This window comes from Macrobrachium nipponense, chromosome 12 (assembly GCF_015104395.2).
Source record: "Macrobrachium nipponense isolate FS-2020 chromosome 12, ASM1510439v2, whole genome shotgun sequence".
Lineage (NCBI taxonomy): Eukaryota > Metazoa > Arthropoda > Malacostraca > Decapoda > Palaemonidae > Macrobrachium > Macrobrachium nipponense.
The window spans coordinates 67,803,988-67,823,143 of NC_087205.1; the positions used below are offsets into that span (position 1 = coordinate 67,803,988).

General features: G+C 41.3%; 1 protein-coding gene across 1 annotated transcript in view; it reads left to right on the forward strand.

Moving 5' to 3' along the window:
• LOC135224576 (ring canal kelch homolog) overlaps positions 1-19,156 on the forward strand; it is a gene marked incomplete in the record, with an annotated part of 536,926 nt that overhangs the window by 66,165 nt on the left and 451,605 nt on the right. The window contains 1 exon segment of the mRNA XM_064263711.1: positions 3,075-3,181.

Below are 19,156 nucleotides of genomic sequence, written 5' to 3' on the forward strand. Positions count from 1 at the left end.
TATGATTAAATTATGATAAATAAAATAGTTTTTTTAGGTTTATTACACACATACATTCATAATAATCATTATTTATTAACATTTGTCTTTATAGAAATACGAAGGAAAAACTGAACGCCCGTATCTCAAAACTATACTTATTGACCTTCAAAATCTATCTTCTCACTTAGTTTTAAAGCTATAACATTGGAATTTGGTGTATAACTAAGAAAGACATTATAGAACAATTAATGAAGCCCTTTTTTTCTAATTTTTGTTTCGTCTTTTTTTATCAATTTTTTTTCTCCTGATTTATAGGGTTTATCTTTTTACCACATTGAAAAATTCATATCTAGCAAAAAAATTACTTTTAGAAAAAAAAAAAAACATTCGATTGGAGGTGTACATCAGGTCTAAATAGGTAGTAATCCTAGGTCTTAATATTAAATATCAAGGGAGGAGATAGAATTTTGAAAAATGGTCATTTTTGTGATAAATCGCCCTGGCGTCACAAACTGAAGGTCAGAGGCGAAAATCATATGCAGTTTGGAGATGTCCCAAGTCACCTTATTAAGTGGTATGAATATCAAAGTCCTGTCCTTAAAAAAATGGCACTAGCCGCCGGCCCCCTTAATTGTTTACTAGAAGATATGTCCACGCATCCAACCTCCTATCAATGTATTAATCAGCTATGTAATTATTGGATAAGTTACTTATATGAAATGATAGTTTTTATAATATAAAGTTTTATTTTATATATGTACTTACCATAGTAAGGCCATAAACAAATTGAGCCCACTACTGTGTATTCCTCTCTCTACCACAAAAGTGGCTGGAGCTCTTGCCACCTACCCAAAACAATTGGCGCAACCTGTAAATTTCACAATTTTAAACTGCTGAGGGGCAAGTGAAACTTTATCAGTTGTAATTACTGGGTAAGTGTATATAAATCATTATTTTATTATAAAAATATTATAGTTGCCAAAGTTGTACTACAGTATGAAAAATAAATATCTTGTACCTGGGAACAGATGGAAATCTTGTGCATCTAGCATGAATAGTTCAAAAGCAGTGATTATAGAACTTTGTCTCTTTTTCTATACTTCTCAGTTTTGTGTTGAGATCATTTTCACATTTATTTTGATCAGCCCATTTTTAAAAATCAATGTGGCAAAAAAGCTGAACTTCTGTACTTTTGTACTGGGATGAATGACATGTTTTTTTGTGAAAGTACTAGGAATCAGAGATGATCACATAGTGTTGTTTGAAACTTCTGGTTGACTTGAGGTGGGTTTTAATCTTTACATTATAATTTATCACATTATAGTTATTGATCAAATCAAAGTGCAGTACTTCTGAAACTCACATAGTCACATTTTCCTCTTCTAATGGCCATAGCTTTGCCTTCATTCTTGCAGTTTGGAATTGGAACTGGAGAAACTTGCTTTGGAAGCCAGGAAGTTGAGGAAGACTTAAAGGTTTTCAAATTCTCAGTTCCACAAACCATCATAACCACTGAGCATTGTTGCTGCAGTAAATAAAATGGCTGAATCACCTTGCTCAGCCATAGGCTGAGGCATAACTTTTCAGTGTTCCCTTCATAATTTTGTTAATTTTTGTGACCATGTCCTGGATTTAGGGTTGAAGCTTGTGCTCTTGATCATCCTTTTTCAAGTATGTCCAAGATTTCCAACATATAATTGGGAAACAGAGCAACTGTCTTGCATTCCTAGCAAGGTAGAATGCTAAAACTCTCTAGTTAAAGCCCAAGCAAGCAGTGCATAGGTAATGGTTAAAAAGAAGCAAGTCAATTACTGGCAGTCCCTGGCTTACGACGGGTTCAGCTTATGATGTTCTAAGGTTACAACGCTTTTCAATTATATTTATCAGAAAATTATTTTCCAGGTTTACGGCACATGTTCCAGGGTTACGACGCCTACAACACTGATCTGGCAGTAGAAATACGACACCAAAAATGCAATTATGCTATATTTAAAGTTTTTTTTTTTTTTTTTTTTTTTTTTTTTATGATAAGTGCAATAAAAATGCAGTTTACATAGTTTCTAATGCACCCAGAGCATTAAAAGTAAGCTTTTCTTAGGATTTTTTTGTGATGTTCCGGCTTATGATGATTTTCGGCTTGCAACGCGTCTCAAGAACAGAACCCCCGTCGCACCCGGGGACTACCTGTGTACATACTTTCATGAAAAAACATTAGGGTAAAAAAAAACAAACAAAAACAAAAAAACACCTTAAATTGAAAATTGAAATCGATGTTGATTCAATGTGTCTGTGCCTCACTCTACCAGTCAAGCAAATCTGAAGCAATTAGTGCTGATTAACTCATAAAATCCTAATACTTAGGCTATATCTCCAGACTTCTTACATTTGTCAAACCATCTCTGTCAGTGCACAGCATTTAATTCTTCCCACAATGAGCCTGCTGAATGAGTCCCACCGATTAGTGGTGCAACTTTATCTCTCTGCAAATTTGCTCTCTTTTAGTACCCAACCCAGAATCTTTGAATACCATTCACTTCAGGCTGCATTTTGAATATAACTATTGGGTGGACTGAATGAAAATGAATTGGAAAGCTTCCAGAGCTACTCAGATGATGAGATTGCCAGTCTATCTAATATTGTTAATTTACTAAACTTGGATAAGGTTTAATTTGTTCTATAGTAGGGATAGAGGAAAAGATTACTTCACATGTATTTTATGTATCAGAGACCTATAGTTCTGACAGAATACTTCCCTACTTTTTATTAATGTAAGTACTATTGTGGTGTGAAATCCTAAGATAAGTTGTTATAAAAACAATAAGTTATCAAATATAAATTCCTGCACCTGTACATTTAATTGAATAATGAACTAGTATAATGCAAACTAGTGAATTAACTGGTTGCCTTATTTTATCCTAAAATTGAAACTCGGTAAGTATTATCCTTTATATTAATTGTTCAGGTATAAAGCAACTGTATATTATACTTGTATGTTTGCTAAAGCCTGGCCACCAGTCGTAAGCCATTAGAATGCGTAAGCCTTGATGTATTTCAGTCTCATATGAAGTGGTGTTATTGATTTTTTATTGCAGACAAAGTCAGCTATGTGATGTTGTGCTAATAGCTGACAGCATTGAAGTTCCTGCACATAAGATGGTTTTGGCCTCCTGTAGCCCATACTTCCATGCTATGTTTACTAGTAAGTAAATTTTTGTTCATAATATTGTCCACTCAGTAAACAAATCTCATTTAATGTAGTCTCAGGCTCAGTAGATGATGTTAACCAAGTCCTGGTAATCTACTCAAACATACCAAGTGAGGATTAATATTTAGTGTCACCTTCCCCATATGAGAAATGCCTTCAGGTCACTTTCACACTTTCCCCACTTTTCATCCTTTGATTGCTAGAATTCTCCTTCAGAAAATCCCCAATATTTTAAGTAAATATGATGTCAACTGTTCACTTTTTTCCTTGGTCTGTCCAGATATAAATTCTTTTCCTCTAATTTTCATGAGAATTATTTTCTGGCTCAGCTCGTGTCGCTTGCGCGAAATATCCTTTAATCTATTATTTCTAGGGTAAATGTACTAACACATACCAGAGAATAAAATAAATAAAGAAAAAAGGTCAGTATAAACTGACTCGCTCACCTCTAGGAGGGTGTCGGTATAAACACTAGGCGAGTGAGACCACTACCACGAGCCAAATGCCAATAGAAATCTCCCACTACAAAACCCTCCAAGAGGGGAGCCGTCCCACAGAGGGAGCAGCTCGTACTACTACTACGCCATCCCATGCTTGCGACTGCTGCGCCTCTAGTGGCCATCCTTTTCAGTTAGCTCACACGAGTCGCACGTGTTATTTTTCTCTCTGTGATTTTCGTGCCCTTTCTTCGGATTTTCGATAATGGAGCGTGTAGCTATTGCAGCAGCTAAGTTAAGTACTCAGTATTTACGGTTACCGAGTTTTTTCCGTCCCCCGCCCCGACAGTATTTGCCGTTTTTTTAGGTATAGATACGTTCTCGGGGGCTGGAAGCATGGCAGCATGGTCCTGCCGCATGCTGGGTTCGTTCTTGGTCTCCCATACCTAGAACATCCCTTATTATTCTACGCTCTATTTACATTATCCGTGTTATTAGGTCTACTCAAGTTGTTATACAAGTATGTATTTCACCATATGTAGGCTTTTTGTTTTTCCATCCAGACCCTAGTCTAGGTTCTTAGTATCGGCCCCTGACTAGCTTTGAGTGGTAGACTTGCCTTCGGGCTAGTCGTACACTCCTGGATTTTTTCTCCTGCTATTTTACCTTCTCTCTTTCATTTTTATTATATATTATATTTATATGTTTTGTTATTGTTAGGTTAGTTGGCGTCTGGCTTAGCCTAGGTCATGAGGCTCGTAGAGCCTAGTATACCGTTGATCAGCTCGGTCGCTTCCTCATAGCTTCTCTCTGATCAGTTGGTTATAGCCCTCATGGGCCTATAATGCTACCGCTTTTCAGTTCTAGTTGCTTCCCGATAGCTTTCTATCTGATCAGTTGGTTGGCCTAGGCTTGGTATGTTACCGCCTCGTGGTCACTACGTTGATCGCGAGTTAGCCAGTCGCCTACCAGTCCCCCTCTCGCCCGCTCTCCCATAGAGTCGGGAGGGGGTGGGTCGGTCTGTCCTTGCTCGCCCAGCATGCCCGGAGCCTGCCTCCCCCCCTCCCCCCTCCACCGAGGGGCCTGGGAGTCCGACAGTCCCTGACTGGTTCCGGCCTCTCCGCTTCTCGGCTCGGACCGGGTGGTACGTTGTGGGGGGCTCTGGCCTTCCCCCCCTCCGTTACTGCCTTTGTCGCTCCGGGGTTAGCGCGAGTCTGTATGGGTTCATCTCGCCCCTTCCCTCCTTACTAGAGCTCCTCCCTATCGGAGTCCTGGTATCCAGCGGGTGGAAGGGTATAGTCCACCGTAGTTGGGCCGGAGCATACAGTAGGTCTTTTTACTAACCGTTACCGTATTGCTGAGTTACTACACTCCGCTCACTGGACCTAGTCCGGTTTCACTTGCATGTAGGTTTAAGTTATCTTTAAGTTTATCTTAAGTTTTCTTAAACCATCCCCGCCCCTCCCTTCATATTTTTACCGGACTCTCCGGGATTATAAGCCTATTCAGGCAATGCAGGGAGGGGCTATGCCCAAATTTTTTCCGAGCTCCGCCTCGTAACGGAGATTTCTTTTGTCCTTAGTCTGTAAGTGTTACCCCTTTAAGATACTCATGTGTCTTCCCACTTACAGGCCACCAACTGTGAGCATCCGGGATGTTCCGCTACACTTCAAGACCCCTGTGGACACGAAGTTTGCCGGTCCCATGCTCCATGCGCGACTCCGCACGGGGACATCCAGGTCTGGTACCATGAAACGTGTACCATATGTTATGATCTGGTGAGCCAGCTTTTGGAAGGTGTAAGTATTCCATCTCCGCATGCCGCTCCGCTTCTTTAGTACTTAGTTTTTCATCATTATTCTAACTTAAGGCATCTAGTTTAAGTTATATTCTAAGTTTTAGTTTTAATGATTCTTAAATCTAAAATATACCCTCTCTTACAGGCTCCGGCAGTAAGACGATACGGCATGGGCTACACCCTGCGGGCCTGGGTCGGAGGTTTTTTTTGGCAAGAACGCGCCAAGGGCAAGTCAGCCCTACATACTGGAGAAGCGTTTAGCTCTGTTAATCTTCCCCGGGGGCAAGACGACTGGGTACGTCGACCCGGCAGAGGCAGACCCTTCTATTGCCTTTATCCAACAACAGCTGGCGGCCTCCTTAACTGAACAAGACCAGGATATCTCCACGGATGTCGCAACCCTGGATATAAATGTTGAACCTATGGTAGGTATAGACGACCTGTTGGTCGAGGTAAGTAATGCAGGTACCCAAAGGGTCCCCCTTGGGATTGAACTGTTTCTTCTACCCCTGCAACTTCACCATCCTTCCAGGCTTTACCGGTGATGAGTTATATACTCCTCCAGAGGCTTCGGTTAGGCCTAAGATCAAGTCTAAGCATATGACCTTGACTAGGACGTCATCGTCCTCGAAGAAGACGTCCTCGTCTTCTTCTTCGCGTAGTCTCCGGCTCGTAATCCCGGCCCAGACAAGTCTAAAGGGTCTAGCTCCGGCTCAAAGTCCCTCGAAAAAAGTAAGCCTAAGGAGAAATCCCGTACCCCCACCGGCAGTATCACCAGTTCCACTACCTTTGGTGCCTATTCAAAGTCGACCCCTCCCACCTCCGCAGCAGCTCCGGCTCTGGACACCAGCGCTGGCCTGTTAAAAACAAGGTGGGTTGACTTGGTAGGGGGCTCCCTTAAGACAAGTATGGAAAATATTGATATCTCGCCTGTCGACAGGGGATTAAACTTCTCAGGGGGACACGATTATAGCCGGCCTAAGAGAAGCCCCTCTCCTGCCTCTCCCTCAACCTCTAACACTAGCGGATCTCAGCTTCCCCCGTATGACTCGCTGCCCCGCTTTCTCCATGAATAATCCTTGGAGAGTAGCGTCTTACGCTCCCTTCCAAGATGGTCTCATCTCCATACCGGAGTTCGGAACTCGAAGAATAGAGGACTTCGAGTTCTACCCGGAAGGCCTACGGCCTCCCTTCATAGGTTTACGCTAGGCTCACGCCTGCGGCTATGGTTAGAGATGACACGGGTACCAAAGGAGACAGTCCTCTATTCTCGGGACCAAGCCCAACGAGAATGGCTTAGATGTCTAGACTGACATGGACTGTTCGCAATACTAAGATTCAACCATTCAAGAGTCCCCTTTACCATTTTCACGATGACGAAGGTACCCCACGCTTCCTTTCCTTACCAAGATAGCGAGGGTCGACCATCTCAGCAGCTCAGAAAGGGGAACCCATGCCTCAGCTGAAAGAAGCAGATCCCACTTCTCCGTTGCTCCCGTCAATTGGAGAATTATGGGAGGACTTGCCTAACACCTTCACAGCCGGCAAACTCAAACCTGACTGTGCTATGGAGCAGTTTGGTGAAAAGCTGCCCAGGCTCCCTGATAGTCTTATTCAAGCGGAGTTTGACTCGAAAACACGACTAGCCAGGTCAATCAACCTGATGGCTATGTCTGAGGTAGCAACCATGGCTTATGGTTTCAGAGCCAATTTTTAAGCTTATGACCAAAGCCCTGACTCAAACGGTGCAGTCAGACATGTTCGAGTTTGCCACGGCTAGAACAAATTGTAGAAAGCATGTATTGCTAGAGGGCAACCATTCGGCATGAACCGAATAGGCCTACTTTCTTCCAACATCTGGGGCGCAGATCTCTTCCCAGAGGCTATGGTAAAGGAAGTACAAGCGGAAGCTACGAGGTTGAACCAAAGCCTTAAGGACCGTTGGGGTCTTTCGGCTAGGAGAAGGCAAGACTTGACACCAAAAGGTAAGGACAAAAGAAACCTAGACGTTTCCAACCTTACCACAAGAAGCAGCCGCGCTTTCTCTCAAACAAGTTCCTACAGTGCCGTTGTGCAGACAGCTCAGCCCTCCACGTCTAAAGGTCAATCACAGCCTATTTATGTGATATCCCCTCAGCCTCAACCCTCCACCTCATACGCCATCTCTCCAGCTTACAATCCAGCCTTCGAGAGTCAAGCTTCTCAGAAGTATGACCGCTCGAACAAGGGAGGCAGAGGTAAGCGGTCCTTTCGTGGGAGAGGATGGCGGGAAGGCCCCTTCAATAGGGGGAAGCACTTCAGAGGAGGTCGAGGGGGTTACCAGAACCAATGAGGAACTTTAAGGTAGGAGGGAGGCTGTTTCACTTTCGCCACCGGTGGAACTTCAGCCAGTGGAGCAGAGCATAGTGTCAAAAGGGCTGGGTTGGAGCTGGTTGACGAACCCACCTCCAGCCAGACCTTTGCCGCCAAGTTCCTTCCAAGGAATTGACAGAATACGCAAAGGATCTCCTTCAGAAAGGAGCTTATAGTCAAAGTCAAGAGATTAAAGTTTCAGGGTCGCTTGTTCAGCGTCCCAAAGAAAGGTCCAAACAAAAGAAGGGTAATCTTAGACTTGTCCCGCTAAACTTAGCCATACGCTGCGACAAGTTCAAGATGCTCACGATCTCACAGGTGCGGACCTTACTTCCCCGTGGGGCCGTCACCACCTCTATCGATCTTACAGACGCCTACTATCATATCCCTATTGCAAGACACTTCCGTCCGTATCTGGGATTCAAGATAGGAGACCAGACGTTCTCCTTCAAGGTAGTTCCGTTCGGACTCAACGTGGCACCCAGGGTGTTCACGAAGCTAGCGGAAGTAGTAGTGCAACAGCTCAGAGCTCAAGGGATTATGGTAGTAGCGTATCTCGACGATTGGTTGATCTGGGCCCCATCAGTCGAAGAATGCAACAACGCCACACTGAAAGTGATCCATTTCCTAGAATATCTAGGATTCAAGATAAACAGATCCAAGTCCAGACTCACCCCAGAGTCAAAACTTTCAGTGGCTAGGCATTCAATGGAATCTATCCTCACACACTCTGTCGATTCCATCCACCAAAAGGAAAGAAAATAGCGAAGTCAGTCAAGCAATTTCTGAGTCACAAACTAGCATCAAGGAGAGCTCAGGAAAGGATCCTCGGCTCTCTCCAGTTTGCTTCAGTAACGAACATCTTAATGAAAGCCAAACTGAAAGATCTAACCAGGATCTGGCGCTCTCGAGCGAATGTCAGGTCCAGGGACAAGCTATCCTCAGTACCTCTGATTCTAAAGAACCGGCTTCGGCCGTGGGCAAAAGTCAAGAATCTGTCAGTGTCAGTCCCTCTTCAGTTCCCTCCACCAGGGATTACCATCCACACAGACGCGTCTTTAAGCGGCTGGGGAGGGTTACTCCCAAGTCAAAAAGGTGCAAGGAATCTGGTCACCCCCCCAGTTCCGTCAGTTCCATATAAACGTACTGGAGGGCAATGGCAGTCTTCTTGACTCTGAAAAGATTACGCCCACCAAAGTACTCCCACATAAAGCTAGTCTTGGACAGCGCAGTGGTAGTACATTGCATAAACAGAGGAGGCTCCAAGTCACGTCATCTAAATCACGTCATGATAGCCATCTTCTCCCTGGCAGACAAAATTCATCAGTTGGCATCTTTCCTCCACCCACATAGCTGGAGTAAGAAACGTCATAGCAGACGCCCTATCCCGATCAGTACCCCTAGAATCGAGGGAATGGTCTCTAGCGAGAGTTCGTTCCCAATGGATCCTTCGAAGAGTCCCAGGGCTACAGGTGGATCTTTTCGCTTCACAAGCGAACCACAAACTACCCGTGTTATGTAGCCCCCAACCTGGACCCTCTGGCTTACGCCACGGACGCCCTGGCTCTGGACTGGAACAACTGGGAGGGAGGATTTGGTATTTACATCTTTCCCCCAGTGAATCTCCTTATGAAGGTCTTAGACAAACTCAGGACAATATCAGGGGTCAAGTTGGCTCTAGTAGCCCCAGACTGGCCGAAGAGCAACTGGTATCCTCTGATCCTGGAACTGGGCCTTCGTCCCCTTCGGATCCCCAGTCCCCAAGCTCTCCCAGTCAGTACAAACGAAGACTGTGTTCGCTTCCCTCAGGGATTCTCAAAACCCCCCTAACTTTATGGATTTCATGAAGTTTGCGGCATAAAAAGAGATGCGAATATTGACCCTCAGAATATTCTTTTCGCCTGGAATCCGATAAAAGGGATTCAACTTTGAGGCAGTATGATGCTGCCGTCAAAAAGTTAGCAATCTTCCTGAGAGAGTCAGATATCAGAATCATGACAGTTAATTCTGCTATTTCCTTTTTCAGATCTTTATTTGAAAAGGGTTTAGCAGCTAGCACGATTACGACAAACAAGTCAGCATTGAAAAAGATATTTCAATTTGGATTTAACATAGACTTGACAGATACCTATTTCTCGTCTATTCTAAAGCATGTGCTAGACTTAGGCCCTCGGTCAGGCCTACGTCAGTTCATGTTCTTAAACGATGTTCTAAAACTGGCTTCCGAAAACCGATAATGAACACATGCTCGTTTATGATGCTCCTAAGAAAAACGCTGTTTTTTGTTAAGTCTAGCTTCAGGAGCAAGAATTTCAGAACTGTCGGCTTTATCCAGAGATCCGGATCATGTTCAATTCCTTCCCACAGGGGAAGTGCTACTTTCTCCAGAACGTAGCTTTTTAGCAAAGAATGAAGATCCTTTGATGAGTGGGAACCTTGGAAGGTACTACCCCTTCCACAAGAATGTTTCCCTTTGCCCGGTTTCAACCTTGCGAGCCTTTCTATCCAGACCTCCTCTTCCTCATCGGGACCCCTCTTTAGGAGGGAAAAAGGTGGCACTTTATCCACTAAAGGCATCAGGCAACAAATCCTGTACTTTATCAAACAAGCCAATCCTGACTCCTTTCCAAAAGCACATGATGTCAGGGCAGTGGCCACCTCAATTAATTACTTCCAACATATGAATTTTGCTGATTTAAAGAAGTATACCGGATGGAAATCGCCGACAGTGTTCAAACGTCACTACCTTAAGTCCTTGGAAGCTCTGAAATTTTCAGCAGTAGCAGCGGGTAACATAGTTTCCCCTGACTCTGCCTAGATTATAGTAGAAGATTCAGTCCTCCTTTCTACCTGCCTCACCAACAGTTCGTCTATTCCTGCCTTGTTCATTAATATTCACCTTGTGTCTTAGCTGCTTTATGATTGTATAGTGCCCCTTTGTCTGGTAAGGGACACTCAAATCTAATTAACATAATGATCTCATAGATGTTATCCCTTATTTTTATGCTAGGGGATACATCTTAGTACAATGGTTACGGGTTTTGTATATTAAGTCATATACATTCCTAAGATATTATTATTTTATCATTGATCAAATATTTATATAAAATTTATACTACAATTGCTATTTTCTATTTTTGATACATGTTGTTACACAGATTTATTATGATAGGTAAGCATTGTACCTATTTATATTTATGTAAATTACCTTGTATTATTAACATAATTAGAATTAAGGGTAATTTAAGCATATTTCTGATTGTTTCTACTGTGTACTTGTATCTTTTTAGCAATTATATTCATTCTTTTATTTTGTATCTTTTATTTTGAAAATTTGAGACCTATTTTGTTTTATTTATAATTTTATTTGCTTTGTACAATCTTGTGCTGTTTCTCTGGTACGATTTCGCGCAAGCGACACGAGCTGAGCCAGAAAAAGGATTTTGACGTAAGGAAAAATCTATTTCTGGGCGATTGGCTCGTGTCGCCAGCGAAATACCCCCCTACCCATCCCTTCGCTCAAGATTGTCTGCTAACTTCAGGATGGCCACTAGAGGCGCAGCAGTCGCAAGCATGGGATGGCGTAGTTAGTAGTACGAGCTGCTCCCTCTGTGGGACGGCTCCCCTCTTGGAGGGTTTTGTAGTGGGAGATTTCTATTGGCATTGGCTCGTGGTAGTGGTCTCACTCGCCTAGTGTTTATACCGACACCCTCCTAGAGGGTGAGCGAGTCAGTGTTATACTGACCTTTTTCTTTATTTTATTTATTCTCTGGGTATGTGTTAGTACATTTACCCTAGAAATAATAGATTAAAGGATATTTCGCTCGGCGACACGAGCCAATCGCCCAGAAAATAGATTTTTCCTTACGTCAAAATCCTTTTATATTTAACAGAAAATATAGAAAACAAAAAAATGTCCTGCTAGGTTTCGTTTTCATACTCAAATCTATTGGTAGAAAGCCATGGTGTGAATAATCACCATCAGTTCATATTCTGACCTTGGGTTTCTGATCATGACAGCCATCAACTCAAATGTAACTTGATCTTAGGTCTTATCCTTATTTTCACTTTCTTATTCTTAGTCTCATTTTGAAGCCAGTATGTGTAAAGGTCATGCCTTTTTAGAGATTATTTCGCTAGGATATTTTGTTCTCACTGAAGACATTCCTTACCTTTAGGAAATGCCATCTTTTTTCTGTCACTTTTAAATACAAGTCACCTAAAACAACCATACTCCCTGTAGGGGGAGGTAGTGCCATCAGTGCACCTCATTCGTTGCAATGTAGGCCTTACTTAAGATAAAAAAATAACCATAGGTTTCTTTAAAACCCTCTCAGATAGATACAGGCAACCCTCGGTTAGCGGCAGGGGTTCTGTTCCTGGCCACCGACGCAAAGTGATTTTCGACGCTAAGCGATGTTAAAGCCTACGGCCACCGCACACCTTCTTTCGAAACTAGACCAGTCAAAGGCGCTGTAATCCCACAATGGCGCATAAGTAAAAATTATATTTATGCAGTATAGTACTATAGAATTTACTGTACAGTAGTACTGTACAGTACATTATAGCGTTGTGAATACTGTAAAGTGAAAAAAGCCTAGCTTTAATCCTTTGGGTGTCTAGAGTATGTAAAGATATAATAGTTTATACAGTGTACTGGTAGCTGTAGTGTTCAAGTTACGATCATTAGTCTTACGATAGTCCGATTTTATGAGAGATCAAATTACAATGGCCTAACTTCATCCATCTTCTAGTTACATAAGTTCAATAACAGCAAAAGAGAATGATGAAAGTATGGTTTTAACGTTATACTCGTTGCGTGAACGTGTACAGCCATGAACAACCAAACGAGAAATGACTTTTTTTTTTTTTCTAAGTACAACTGAACTGGATAACATCCGTTTGGCTTGTATTTCAATCATCGTACTACAGTACACTATTACCGTAGTTGTTATAAATAGCGTTACGTATAGAATAGAACTGAGATATCTTAATGTAATAACTTTATTCACTATAGATCAAAGATCAATCGGGAAATATACTGTTAAATTTAAACCTAGTTATAACTGAAGCTGAGAAAACTGTTCAAGCTGCTAATGACTATTATCGTACATCGGCAACAAGGATAAAACTGCAGTAAACGTATGCCATCAAACACAACCGTAGACAAAATTGGGATAAAATAATTTTAATCAAAACTACTGTGCTTGAAAGAATACATTTTACTGTTGGTTTCACGGCGATATAAGATAAATAACGTAAAGTTCTTATTACAATGATATAAAGGATTGTTGCGAATGGAATCACGTAATTTTTTACGTAATAAAACATGCCGCCAACGTAATCTGTTAACAAAAAAAACAAAAAAAATAGTTCACATTCACAACAAGACATATTCATTAAATATTTCCACCTAAAAACACTTTGTATAAGGAAAAATAACTTTGTCTATATAAGTCAAGTATCTAGATATTCGTTTATGCTACCTAGAAGCAAGAGAATTAGCTCAGAATTGCGTTATGGTGAAACAAACTCGTATTCATTAGCTGATTTTAAACCACAACATTGGCCGCTCCGCGGAATACTGGCTTAAATTTGCCGTAGTATTTTATAATACAATAATATGAGAATACATACAATATTGTTGGATACAGTGAAATAATGTATAACTTTTTAAAGGATTTATGGAAAAGATACATAATTAATAAAATAGCACCATGCATTTTTCAGACATTGGCGGACAAGAACGAACTTTAAAAAACATCCTCTGACAAAATGGAGCGTAGTTACCAAAAAGTCTGCCCTTAATTTGTATCGTATTTATGTACAAAAATGAAAAATACCTTTACCGCTAAATATTTTCATACACATTTTAAACATAAAAGCATAAACATTTAAAAAATCGACACATCGATTGCTAGATTTGCACTCTTTTTTAACTATATTTTCTGGAAGAGCGGCAGACGGCGCCATACAAGAACGAACATGAAAAAAACATCGTAGTCTATAACTGAAGGGCAGTTTCAAAAGCTGCCTTTTTATCAATTATTTTTCGTGCCAGAAATAAAAAATTACCTTACCACAATAAAAATTTTTTTTTTTTTTACCCCCATTTTCTATACCACATTTTAAAACAAAAAAAAGCCATTTGGGAAACATGTTTATTAAAACGGGGGACAACACATCCATAGCTAAATTTGCACTTGTGTAACTCGATATTTTCGGCATAGAACAGCGTCAGAGGCATATATTTTACCCTAATACCTACGTAATAACTCTCCATAAAATTTTTTAATATAATTTGCACAACCTTTATGGTCTGAACGGCATTTCTACAAATGTATGAACTCGTTAGACACTGGTGCTAGCGGCGCTGTTAACTGAAAATTGTGCGTAAAAGTACCTTTAAAATGCTGTATTTTTTTAATGAATATTTTTGACGACAGCCGTAAAACCGATTCGCCATTGAGCGATTGCGCCGTTAACCGCGGGCCGCCTGTACTTGGCATCTCGAAAACTTTTTGTTTTTTTGCTTTTTCCATCTCTTTGTTGTAAACAGCAGTCCTTACTAATATAACTTGGTGCAGTTCCTTCATGGCGCAGTTCCTTCATGACTATTGATAATAAAGGAAATAGTCATACAGTTGAGTTAATATCCTTTGGGAAAAATAGTGAAATGTTCCACACATCAGCCTACATCAAAACTATTATGTACAAAAAAATATGAATTTGAGTACCACTTAATGTATTTCACATTGAGTACTTATCTAACCAAACATGTAAATGCTACAAATTAGAATAAAGAAGATACCAAAAACAAGAAAATTTATGTTTTTATTTTTTTAAACTTTCTTTTTATGTAAACCTATTACATACTGAACTTTTAATCTCTTCACATTGAGTATCTTCACAAGTGCTAGGTACTTCATTCCAGATTCTTAGGAAATTACGAGCTGGCTAGCAGTATAGCGCAACTGTTTCAGAGTCTTATGCAGTGAAGAACCGCAATTTTTCTGTACTATTCAGTAGAATTAACTGTGAGAAATCATTGGAGTCAGGAGGCAAAAACTTTTGATCATAGGTAATCAGTTTCTATGAACCAAATATTCTTTGGGGGGCAAGAATTAAATTTCTTTTACCAACCCTATTACTTATGATTAGCCTGAATGGCCCTTATGGTGTGAAGGATCAAGTGGCAGCACCCCAAAAATCTGCGTGTTAGTTCCTTCCTTAGGTTGAGATAGGCACTGGAAGCCAAGACATGGGGGAAAGAAAGCTTTGGAAGTATCATGATGAGGACTGTATGTGTGTAAAATACAGTGGTACCTCGACATACAAAAGGCTCAACTTACGAAAAACTCGAGATACGAAAGGAAATATGAAGATTTTTTTGGCTCTACATACGAAAATTGTTCAAGATACGAAAGGTTGTTGCTGTAAAGTCCCGAGATTCGCCCGGACCACCGATAACAATTTTAAAACTCGCGCGCCGCCAACTTAGTAGACTCGCCACCATCCTCCCACTCTCCCTTGGTTCCTGATGCTAGTCACCGCCATAAGATCCTGCTCTCCTATTGGTCAGCATCTCTCCCATGATTCCATCATGCATCGTACATAGCGGCGTGCTTTTTCGGCCACTTGCGGCATCGTCGGTATCGTAAGCATGCGGAATTCGTCGTTCTAAACGATTTCATTTATTAACGTAAATTCATTAGTGATTTTGTTGTTGTACTAATTTATTGTGTTGTGTGAGAACTTTACTTCATACGTATACGTACTACATAACTTAATTACTTACAGTATATACGTAGTCATGGGTCCCAAGAAAGTTGAAGTAGGAAAGAAGAGGATGCTTTCTTTGGAGACAAAAATGGAGATAATGAAAAAGTATGAAGCTGGCATGCGATTGAGTGTGATCGTCAAGGAATATGGCCAAAATCCGTCGACAATAGGCACCATCCTTAAGCAGAAGGATGCCATCAAAGCAGCTACACACCTTCCAGGGCGTGACTATTTTGTCTAGCAAGAGGAGCCACGTGCACGATGAGATGGAAAGGCTGCTTCTTGTCTGGATAAAAGACAAAGAAATCGCTGGCGATACGGTAATGGAGACGGCAATCTGCCACAAGGCCAGCACTATTTTCGGCAATTTGATTGCCCAGGCCAAAGACGACAAAGGAGAAGGGACATTGACGCTAACCCCAGAGTGCAAGGCTTCTCATGGGTGGTTCGAAAAATTCCGTAAACGGACTGGTATCCATTCGGTGGTGTGGCATGGGGGGCGGCCAGCTCAGACACGAAAGCGGCCGAAGCCTTTATTAAGATGTTCGACGAGATGACAAATCAAGGAAGGCTTACAGTTCTCAGCAAGTCTTCAACTGTGATGAGGATGGCCTGGCCTTTTTTTGGAAAAAAATGCCTCGCAGACGTACTTCACGGAGGAAGAGAAGAAGTTACCGGGCATAAGCCTATGAAAGACAGGCTTTACGCTCGCACTTTGTTCGAACGCCAGTGGGGATTGCAAGGTGAAGCCCCTACTTGTGTATCATTCCGAGACTCCTCGAGCCTTCAAGGCCCACAAAGTGCTTAAGGAGAAGCTTCCAGTGATGTGGAGGGCTAATGCGAAAGCCTGGGTAACGAGACTTTTGTTCACGGAGTGGGTAAATCTGTGTTTCGGCCCGACAGTGAAGAAATTGTTAGAAGAGAAGCGCCTCCTCTGAAATGTCTGCTGTTGTTGGAGAATGCCCTGCTCACCTCCTGGCCTCGAGGAAGATATCCTAGCGGAGTATTCTTTCATCAAACGCTTTCTTATCTTCTGCCTAACACCACCCCTCTCCTCCAGCCCCATGGACCAGCAAGTGATATCAAACTTCAAGAAGCTGTATACGAAACATCTTTTCAAGAGATGTTTCGACATCACTGATACCACAAAACCTCACCTTGCTGTGAAGTTTTGGAAGGAGCATTTTGATATTGTGATATGCATCCAAATCATCGATTAAGCTTAGCAGGAGGTTTCGAGGCGAACCTGAATTCTTTGTGGAGGAAACTCTGGCCTGATGCCGTATCCCCCCCAAGACTTCGATGGATTCGACGTGGGCGAAGTGGTGCTGCAGATTCAGGAAACAGTTGACGATCCTGAAACTGTTTTGCAAACCAGATCTTGACGAAATCGTTGCACTCGACAAAGTCCATGGGACTGGTCGTTGATAAGGACATCAATGACCTCCTCGAGGAGCACCAAGAGGAGCTTATGACGGATGACCTGAAGGAGTTGGAGGCCATGCAACATAACATCGTTCAAGAAGAGTTCTCTAGCAGCGGCGAGGAGGAGGAAGATGACCTATGACAACGGCAGAAATTAAGGATGCTCTAGATGCTTTTCATAAGGTGCAATCATTTGTAGAAAAGAGACACCCCGAAAAGGCTTACACAGGTCGTATGCTTGTGCAGTTCGATGACGTTTGCCTGAGTCGTTTCAGGAGCATTTGGAAAAGTAGGCAAAGCAATCTTCATTGGATAGTTATTTTTTAAAGAGGCCTTTACTACTAGCAGGAGTAAGCAAAAAAGGAAGATCCAATTGATACTATGAAAAAATAAAGTTGAAAGTGGTGAAGAAATTGAAATTTTGTAAAAAAAAAAAAAAAATAAATAAATAAATAAATAAATAAAAATAAAAAAAAATGTAAAAAGAAAAAAAAAAAAAATTTTTATTTTTATACATTCAACTTACCCGTCAGATATATACATAGCTATTACTCCGTCGTCCCCGACAGAAATTCGAATTTCGCGGCACACGCAGCAGGTAGGTCAGGTGATCTACCCCCCGCCGCTGGGTGGCGGGAATAGGAAAACCATACCCGTTTTCTAATTCATATTTTTTCTGTCGCTTGGAATGTAAACAACGTTTGCAGTTCCTCCTGATGGATTTTCGTGTTTCATCGCCATCGATCGTCTGGGCTAACTTTTACAGGGAAGTAATGGATCTTTGGTTCGGCATACGCTTTTGTTAACTTTTTGATAATATTAACTTCGAAAATTTCGAAGATTACTAGTGACGTGTCACTACCAAAGTTTTCGGTAGACACTCATGCACTTTCACGAAAGTGAATTACTTAGACTTTCATGAAAGGGAATTACTTATATTTATTCGTTAATACAAATAAGTGTTAGTTTGATTGAGAAATGTATATCTTTCTTCCTAGTTGGGGAAGTCGAAAAAGAAAAATAAACTATCCTTTAGAAGCTTTATTAGCTCTTGTGTTAACGAGCAATTATAGTAGTAACAGTACTAGTAGTTGTTGCATCTCATCACCTTCTTACTCCGCAGAATCTACAATATCATATTTGCAAATTGTAGACTTTTGATATAGTTCAAATGCGAACTCTTGAACGTAAGAAGTGAATATAGTGTTCCCCCATTACAATGGAGGGTGCGTCTGATCGGCTCTGTCTCGCTCTCAGGTCTAGACCTCTTCCAAGCTCACAAGGCCCAGAGGAGAAGGAATGTCGAAAACCGTAAGGAGGTTCAGAGAATCCCCACGGTCAGGCGTCCCCTCGGCAGGTTCTGTAGAGCGTCCCAGACTGCCAGGGATAGCCATTGGAAAGGCATCCTAAAACAGTGTTTCTCCCTTTTTATGCCTACTGTTCCATGATGGATAGGAGAACTTCGAATGAATGAATTTGACGAAGATCCTCGTATAATGCCTTCTGGTAGAATTATTCAAAATGAGAATGACTTTAATCGATCCACCTTTCGAATCAGGCGACGATTTAGCGCCTTCAATATTAGAGATCATTCGATAACATTTGTGATAAAGTCATTGTTCGAAAATTTTTTCGCAACTAGACGAGAACGCTATCCCATGGGGGTATGAAATTGTTATTTCAACATAAGATTCCCCATCGGTGCATTTTTAGATATAGATCTATTCTGATTAGAATGATTTAGATTATTTGTCAATCGAATGAATTAATAGGATCTCGTTGAGTGATAAAGCATATATGTATGACTTTTAAGCTTCTAGCTCCTACCATGCTTAGGACAAATCGCCTTAGGCTACGGTATGGCATGGCATACTCACATACCGAAATTTATGCTATAATGGTCAACTGAAATCCTTACAAAATTTCCTAAATTAATACGGTTTACCTTAATGTAACAGTATTATAGAGTATTCTATTACGCTAGAGTATGAGTTATATGATGCTTTCGTGTCTTTCGAGAAGTGATCCGGAGAAGCATATCTTTATTGGTGAATTGAGAGTAGGATAGAACATTTTTCTTCGTGTTAGAAGAGGTTTCATGAATTACCAGTACCCTTCTAGGACTTTCCTAGGAAGAAATTGTTTAAAAGGATTGTTTAGACGACACCTATTTAG